Source organism: Lepidochelys kempii, unplaced genomic scaffold, assembly GCF_965140285.1.
Source record: "Lepidochelys kempii isolate rLepKem1 unplaced genomic scaffold, rLepKem1.hap1 scaffold_211, whole genome shotgun sequence".
Classification (NCBI taxonomy): Eukaryota; Metazoa; Chordata; order Testudines; family Cheloniidae; genus Lepidochelys; species Lepidochelys kempii.
Window position 1 is genome coordinate 37,195 of NW_027621920.1, and position 9,195 is coordinate 46,389.

At 46.2% G+C, this 9,195-nt stretch overlaps 1 long non-coding RNA gene across 1 annotated transcript; it reads right to left on the minus strand.

The window, feature by feature from the left end:
• Positions 1-4,754: 4,754 nt before the first annotated feature.
• Positions 4,755-5,985, minus strand: LOC144930012 (uncharacterized). Its single transcript, XR_013635129.1, has 3 exons — positions 5,916-5,985; positions 5,785-5,811; positions 4,755-4,849 (listed from the first exon to the last, which is right to left on the minus strand). It is a non-coding gene; the product is annotated as an uncharacterized LOC144930012 (long non-coding RNA).
• Between the last annotated feature and the right edge of the window lie 3,210 nt (positions 5,986-9,195).

Consider the following 9,195-nt stretch of genomic DNA (forward strand, 5'->3'; position numbering starts at 1 on the left):
AGTTCTGTGCAGGTTTTATGGGTTTTATTAAAAAGAATTATCAAACAGTTCTTAGGCTTAAATTTTTAGTTCGAAGGCTAAAATTACTGTAACTTCATTAAACTAATTAAGACAAAAGCAATACAAATAAGGCATACATGCTTAACAGTGAAGGTAATTAACTATTGGAACCATTTACCCAGGGTCATGGTGGATTTTCCATCACTGACAATTTTTAAATCAAGAGTGGATGATTTAAAAAAAAAAAACCTGCTCTAGTTCAAACAGGAATTGTTGTAAGGCAGGTCTCTGGCCTGTGTTACACAGGAGGTCAGACTAGATGATCACAATGATCCCTCCTGGCCTTGGAATCTGTGAATCTGTGAAAACAATGATCAAATCCAAGTCACAACTGAGACTGATTCTGTAGGTCAGTGGATTAACAAATAATGATGTTGGTTTGGTTCATCGACTCATTAAATCATCAAATTAAAACAGGAGATCATAGAATCCTAGGACTGTAAGGGACCTCGAGAGGTCATCTAGTTCAGTCCTGGGCACTCATGGCAGGACCAAGCACCATCTAGAACATCCCTGACAGGTGTTTGTCTAACCTGCTCTTAAAAATCTCCAATGATGGAGTTTCCACAACCTCCCTAGGCAATTTATTCCACTGCTTAACCACCCTCACAGTTAGGAAGTTTTTCCTAATGTCCAACCTAAACCTCCCCTGCTGCAATTTAAGCCCATTGCTTCTTGTGCTAGCTTCAGAGGTTAAGAACAATTTTTCTCCCTCCTCCTTGTAACAACCTTTTATGCACTTGAAAACTGTTATCAAGTTCCCTCCCCCTCCCAAATCTTCTCTTTTCCAGACTAAGCAAACCCAGTTCTTTTAATCTTCCCTCATAGGACATGTTTTCTAGACCTTTAATCATTTTTGTCGCTCTTCTCTGGATTCTGTCCAATTTGTCCAAATACTTCCTGAAATGTGGTGCCCAGAACTGGACACAATACCCCAGTTGAGGCCTAATCAGCACAGTGTAGAGCGGAAGAATTACTTCTTGTGTCTTGTTTGCAACACTTCTGCTAACATATCTCCGAATGATTGTTGCTTTTTTTTGCAACAGCATTACACTGTTGACTCATATTTAGCTTGTGGTCCACTATGACCCCAGATCCTTTTCCACAGTACTCTTTCCTAGGAAGTCATTTCTTATTTTGTATGCATGCAACTGATTGTTTCTTCCTAAGAGGAGTACTTTGCATTTGTTCTTATTGAATATCATCCTATTTACTTCGGACCATTTCTCCAGTTAGTCAAGATCATTTTAAATTTTAATCCTGTCCTCCAAAGCATGTGCAACCCCTCCCAGTATCATCTGCAAACTTCATGTGTACTCTCTAAGGCATTATCTAAATAATTGATGAAGATATTGAACAGAACCAGACCCAGAACTGATCCCTGCAGGACCCCACTTGTTATGTCCTTGCAGCCTGACTGAACCACTGATAATTACTCTCTGGGAGCGGTTTTCCAACTAGTTTTGCACCTCCTTTATAGTTGCTCCATCTAGGTTGCATTTCCCTAGTTTGTTAACGAGAAGGTCATGTGAGACTGTATCCAAAGCTTTATTAAAGTCAAGACAGACCACGTCTACTGCTTCACTCCTGTCCACCGGGCTTCTTACCCTGTCAGAGCAAGCTATCAGGTTGGTTTGACACAATCTGTTCTTGACAATTCCATGCTGACGGTTACTTATCACCTTATTATCTTCTAGATGTTTGCAAATGGATTGTTTCATTATTTGCTCCATTATATTTCTGGGTACAAAAGTTAAGCTGATTGGTCTGTAATTCCCTGGGTTCCCCTTATTTCCCTTTTTATAGATTGGCACTGTATTTGCCTTTTTCCAGTCTTCTGGAATCTGTCCTGACTTCCATGACTTTTCAAAGATAATAGCTAATGGCTCAGAAATGTCCTCAGTCAGCTCCTTGAGTATTCTAAGATGTATTTCATAAGCCCTGGTGACTTAAGACATCTAATTTGTTTAAATAATTTTTAACTCTCCCCTCCCATTTTAGCCTCTTTTGATCCTACCTCATTTTCACTGGTATTTACTATGTTAGACATCTAATGACCACCAACCTTCTTGGTGAAAATTGAAATAAAGAAAGAAGTCATTAAGCACCTCTACCATTTCAACACTTTTGATTATTATTCCCCCCACCCCACCCCATTGAGTAACAGATCTACCCTGTCCTTGGTCTTCCTCTTACTTCTAATGTATTTGTAGAATGTTTTCTTGTTACCCTTTATGTCTCTACCTAGTTTGAGCTCGTTTTGTGCCTTGGCCTTTCTAATTTTGTCCCTACATACTTGTGTTATTTGTTTATATTCATCCTTTGTAATTTGACCTAGTTTCCACTTTTTGTAGGACTCTTTTTCTTGATTTTTAGATCATTCAAGATCTCCTGGTTAAGCCAGGGTGGTCTCTTGCCATTCTTCCCATCTTTCCTATGCAATGGAATAGTTTGCTCTTGTACCTTTAATAATGTCTCTTTGAAAAACTGTCAACTGTCTTCAGTTGTTTTTCCTTTTAGACTTGCTTCCCATGGGATCTTACCTACCAACTCCCTGAGTTTGCTAAAGTCTGCCTTCTTGAAACCCACTGTCTTTATTTTGCTGGTCTCCCTCCTACCATTCCTTAGAATCATGAACTCTCTCATTTCATGATCACTTTCCCCCAAGCTGCCTTCCACTTTCAAATTCCCAACCAGTTTCTCCCTATTTGTCAAAATCAGATCTAGAACAGCCTCTCCCCTCGTAGCTTTCACCAGCTTCTGAAATAAAAAAAATGTCTTTAATGCATTCCTGATCCTGTGGCTAACACAGGAAAGAATTGCTTTCCATTAATCCTGCAGCAGAAAATAGGAGAACATGGCTGTTGTGATTTAAGGAGATCCTGTTTAGACACCAGACCACAGAGGTGTTTCATGGTGGCAGAGGCTAGCACCCCCTCAGGGGAAGTATGATGAGTCTGATCTAGTTTTTGCCCCCATGCTTTGTTGCACGCAGGCTGAGTGGGGTCCGTGGCTGTGGCCTGTAAGAGTCTAGTCTCCTGTGGGCTGCAATAGTTTGGTCTAATTTTAGGTGTTGGCCTTGGTGTGCAGGTGCTGAGTGAGTTGCTAGCCTGTGATATAGAGGAGGTCTGACTGGATGATCTCTTGGTCCCTTCTGGCCTAAAACTCTAAATTTAGCTGGTGTAGGACATACCTGTCATTTTGGGTTTAGGTTAAGCCTTGCTGGATGCTGTGAACCCCATGATCAACACTCATTGAGAGAACCGGAGCTCCCTCCATTCCTCTGACTCTGTTTCTTTCACCAATATTGTCACAGAACACGGTTACTGGTTAGGAATCAGCTTTCTTGGAGCCTTTTATCCATTGTGGACAATGTGATATTTCAGGACATGGTTTGACACATGTTCTTACTCCTTGTGACCTGACTTCCATTTATCTATGATGGTCAGTTCAGAAATTACAGTACTAAGAACCAGGTAACATTCATTGATATATGCAATTACAGGTGTTAATTAGAGCTGAACAAAAGTTTTAATTCAAAAAGTATTTTGAGGAAATTTGGCCAGTTTTGAAAAACAGATTTTTGGTGTGAAAATGTTTGGATTTTCTTGAGATTTTTGCATTATTACAAAATTTGCAACTTAGCCTTTTATTTGGGGAGGGAGGGAATCTTATTATGTATTGTTTTTTGGGTTCTATTCTATGTTGCTTCTTACTCATCACCATAATATCACGATTCTTTCTGCTTTGCCAATTTTGAGCCCTCAGCTTAATCACATGGTAGCATTTTCAAAAGTGAAAATATTCATTTTGTAAAATCCCAACTTTCGAGAATAAAAAACAGGTAATGCAAAATTTTGAAAAATGAAAAAATTGTTCATTTCAGAAAAAATCAACAAAACAGACACCTCTTTGATATTTTGATTTAATGTTCAAATGTATTTTCCAGACAGTTCTAGTGTTCGTGTACTGATTAGCGGAACTACTCATCCAATGAGCAATCCTTACTGTCAGACCAGTTGCATTAGAGCTATGCATAGACCAAGAAAAGAAGTAATGATGCATTTGGTATCAATGCACTGCACATCTTTAGTGTGCTGCTGGAATGTTGCACACGCCTTCAGCCAGAAGCTGCCTCATCCTCAGGAGTTACTAGCCCCGTTAACACTGAAAAGCAAAGTGGGTCTTGGAGCCACCCCCGTGTGAGCTCAGTGCAATGAACAGCCAGACTCACATGGGCGGGGCTGGGCCCCAGTGAGAGGTGCTATCTCCCCCCATACCATATCTCAGGGACACAGCGTGATTGGGGAGTAGACCCAGAAGAAAGGGTGGAGCTGCCCAGTGAAAGAGGAGGTGAAAATGTAGATTGGGGCCTCTATACCAAGGTGATAAAATGACACCAGGCCCCGCTCATCGTCCAGATACACTCCGATTTTCCCAGGGCTCCCAGTCAGGGGCAGGAGCATATCTGGGCAAGTGCGAGCCCGGTAATGGCTCCCACACTGATCCACGGCCCAGATCCTCTCCTCAGGAGAAAACTTGATCCAGCCCTTCCTCCTGACAGATTCTTTGGCCACGCCCACAGCCCAGGTCCTCCCACCCCCAACGTCTACCTCCCAGTAGTGTCTCCCCGAGGCAAACCCTTCCGAGCCCAGCACGCAGGTTTCACAGTCAAATCTCTCGCGGTTGTCAGGAATGTCCTGCTGCAGGCCCCTCCATTTCACAGATCGCCGATTCTCAGAGACCACGAGGCTGGGATGAGCCGTGTCTGGATCCAGAATCACCATAGCTGCAGAGAGAAACGGAGCATCAGGGGCAGAGCCCAGCTCTGTCTTTTCTAGGACACTGTCTGATTTCCAGCCTCTACCTCTCGGGGACCTGCTTCTCTGCATTTCACTGCAGCTCTCCTCCCAGGCAATAGGGGCAAATAGTTCCCCTGGAAGAGCTGGGGATGCCTCTAGCTCCCATTGGGCCTGTCTGTAACCTCTACAGAGGCCCCAATAAGGAACGAGCTGAGGTGTTACACACACGGACATCATTTCAACCATTAAAAGAACTCAGTAGTCACCCACCACAAAATCTGTGCTCTGAGGCTGCTACCATGTCTCCACAGCTAAGACAGCACCTGAGTTTCCAATCTACATCTGAGTGGGAGCCCTCTATTCTAATACCCACAAAGTCGTATCAGACTCAAATTTGGTAGATTTGGTCCAGGTCTGAGGTAGAATTTTTCTACCATATTTGAACTGAATTGGCCAAAGGGCTACTGATTGACAACTCTGTAAAAACAGAGATTTCACCAGAGTCCAAAAAGCATTAAGACAATTACCCGCAGCCAGTTAAGGTAATTTACACAGTTTCCTAGAACCCTTCGAGTTCATGAAGTTAATTAATAACAACACAACACATGAGAATTCACCATATGTGTCCAGTAAAACCCCAACTCTGAACCATAATTACCAACGGCTGCGAGCACCTACCCCCCGGAATTGACAGCAGGTAAGTTCCCGGCCTTAGGAGCACTCTGAGTTATTGCAGTTATACTGGAGAGCTCAGGACTCCATCCTTAAGTGTGAGCATTTGTTTTATGCAAGTAAACTGGGGACAAATCTGGCATTTTCATTGACCATACTGCTCTTTCCCTGTGACTTCTGGCATGTGTGCGTTAGCTGGGCAGCAGAGTGGTGCAGGGGGGTCTGACATTAAAATACCAGCTTCACTTACCTGCATTTTTGCTGACTTTACTCCAGCCTGAAATCAAACACACCAAGAGGTGAGCACTCCCCGGAGCACGGACTGCCGACATAGGACACAATGTCATCTGGGGTGGGGGAAAGGGGACACATGGCACTTACCAAGTTCGGCCAGGGATTTCTCTGCAAACAGAGAGACATAGGTATGCAGTCAATTCTACAACAGCTCCTGGGTTAGGGAATGTGCCTTTAAAGGACCACTTTGCCCTTTCCACTGTGCTCTCCGCTGCCCTCTTTCCGCCCAGGTTTCCTGGCCTGAGCTCCATCCTCATAGAGCTCTTAGTGGCTTTGGGCTCTGTCAATTACACCCCCCTTCTTTGCATCTGACCCTCGCTGGGCTCCTATGGCCCTGCCCTAGCTGGGCTCACCTGTGGTGTAGTGTCCACACTCCCCATGTGCCAGGCAGCTTGGTGAGGGGCTAGGCCCTGATAACATGGCAGTGAGGGTTTAATGAGCTAACCCTTGGCCCTGGACACTGGATCTCAGCTCATGGGCCCAGCAACATTAGCTGGCTCCTTCTCACTGAGTTTGTGCCTCAAAGTGTCAGAGAGTGCTAGGAGACTTTGGGACTGCGCTGAGCCCCTGTTTCCAGGGCATCAGAATCCCCCCACCCCTCCATTCCTTTAAATTCAGTAGCAAAAAGGTACGTGGGCCCAGGCAGACCCACCAGTTTTGGATATGGACATTCCCCTGTGTGCAGATTTTAAAGGAAGGGGCTGAAATGAGGCTTATGATGGAAACTGATCAGCAACCTTATCTATGGAGCAGTTACCCCACTCGATGATTAGTCAGAGCTCCCCGTCCGTTTGATTCCCAGAGCCTCTCCTAACAGATAAGTGCAGAGACAAAAGCCAAAGTCTGTCTGACTATGTACAGTGAGAGAAACTTGTTCAAGCCTCCGGAGAGCCCAGACATTCACTTCTCTCGTTCTCCAGCTCAGCGCGCAGAATCTCTGGAAGAGAAAAGGAAGAAAGAGGCAAGGTTTCATCTTGTTGCATTAACTGGGTTATTCCTTCTGTTATTTCAGGGAACTTGTCCCAGGAACTTACCTCTCTCTTCCTCCAGTTCAGATCGCAGGTTTTCTAAAGAAAGAAGAGTGAAAGAGGTGAGATTCCGGGGGGCAATGGTCCCCTCTCATACTAGCAAAGAGCTGCCATTGTATAGAACATCATAGATTCACAGAGTTCAGGGCCAGAAGGATTGTAGTCTGACCTCCTGTACATCACAGACCTTAGACCCTCACTCAGTCACTGCTGTACCAGGCCTAAGGTTACAGTTCAGTCACGGGTATTTTTAGAGAAAGTTGTGGACAGGTCATGGGCAATAAACCAAAAAATTCCCCACCTGTGACCAGTTCATGATTTATACCATAAGTCCCCCTAAGTAAATCTCAGCGGGGCTGCTGCTGGAGGGGGAGCAGGGCCATTGGCACCAGCTGCCAGGGGCCACTGAGCAGCAGCTGCTTCAGCCGCCCGAGGGACCACTGCTCAGGCGCTCTCTGGGGCCAGCCCCACCGGCTGCTGGTCAGGTGGTCCCCGGGGCCAGCTGCCCTGGGCCACTCCAGCAGTGGCTGGCAGTCAGTGCAGCTGGCCGTGGGGCTGTCGGGACAACTGGCTGACCTCATTTGGAAAAAGACGTTGAAAAACTGGAAAGGATGCAGAAAAGAGCCACAAAAATTATTTGAGGGCTGGACAAAATGCCTGATAGCGAGAGACTGACTTATAATAATGGGATTATTCACACACGTAAAGTTAAGCCTGTAGCTAGCTGAACTGTGGCCCTGAGCTCTGTGGGCCTCAGTTCCCTGAGTGTAAAGCGGGATAAGAAAGGGTTCCTCGCCTTGTGCGGTAACTGCAGTTCTTCGAGGTGTGTGTTACTCCATGCTCTGTGTATTCACAGCCCGGCGCCTCACATCGGAGATTTCAGGTCGCCGTTTCTGTTCGGCCCCCACATCCGCTCTCCCCAGCTCGTGCTCCGCATTAGGTCAATGTAGCGCTGTGCAGACAAACTGCCCCCGGTCCCTTCTCCACCACAGAGCTCATAGGTCAGAGCTGCAGAGCAGAGGGGAAGGGGGGTGAGTAGTGGAGCACCCACAGGGACACATCTCAGAGAGCGACAGTCACGGCACCAGGTGAGGGACCCTTTCTCCTTCTTGCAGCGCTGTCTCTGTGGGCGTCTCGGCGACACGGCAGCCGTACCCGTGACGGAGGGGTGGGGTTTCAGAGTCGAGTCTAGTCCTGAGCATCAGACACTGGAATAAAATATAGCAGAGGATGCAGGGGTGCTGGAACTGGGGGGATCAAGGGGCCAGGCCCTCCCCCCATATTTTGCCAGCTATAAAGGCAAGTGACGGTGGGGAGAGGAGTGAGCAGCAGGCGGGGTCTTGGGGGGAAGAGGGAGTGATGCTGGGTTTTGGGGGAAGGGTTGGTGCAAGGTTAGGGGCTTGGGGAGAAGAGGTAGTGTGAGGTCAGGGCCTTGGGGGCAATGGGTGGCGTGAGCACAGGGAGAAAGGGGCAGGGCCTCAGGCGGGGCATGGCATGTGGGGTGCAGCCACAGTTCAGGTGCCTGTGGGCCCCCCACACACTTCTAAGGGGCCTCTGCTGAGATGTGGGTGACTGCAGGATGTTCAGCAAATGTGTGAGCAGATGTCCACGTTTCTGCTCTGCACGTGTCTGTGATCGGAACATTCCTGAGTAAGGCTGTGCAAGTGGAGAGAGATCTCCTGGGGTGAGTTTGAACCGTACAGGAAGGTGGAATGCCATAAGTGTGATAGCAATGGGTAATGCAGTCTGATACCCATCTCGAGAGTCTTTGTTTAGCGATTGAGGCTCCCTTAGATCTGTCTGCAATGGAGAGAAGTAGTCTGCGAGATTTTCTGAAGGGCTTAATCCTCACCAAATAAAAGGACTCTCCCGACATTGAGAGTGTGTAGTGTCACCTCCCTTTTATCCTGGTGTGGTTTTGGAAAAAAGTGGGGAGATGGATAAACCGGTTTATGTGGAAGTGTGAAGATATTTTCAGTAGGAACATGGGGTACAGTCATAATGTAACCTTATCTTTGAAAACAACTGTAAACGGGGTATACCAATAGAGCCCCTATCTCTCCCACTCTCCGTGCAGACATAATGGCCACTAGGATTGTAGTTTTCACAGAGAGGTGTAGAAGAGAGCAGGAGGCCATGGGTTCGAAGGGAAGTCTTGTAAGAAACCGAAGGACTTGGTTGAGGTCTCATGCCAGTGTAGAACATCTGATTGTGAAGACTGCAAAGAGCTACAAAAGGATCTCACAAAACTGGATTACTGGGCAACAAAATGGCAGATTAAATTTTGATAAATGTTGATAAATGAAAAGTAATGCACATTGGAAAACATAATCCTAACT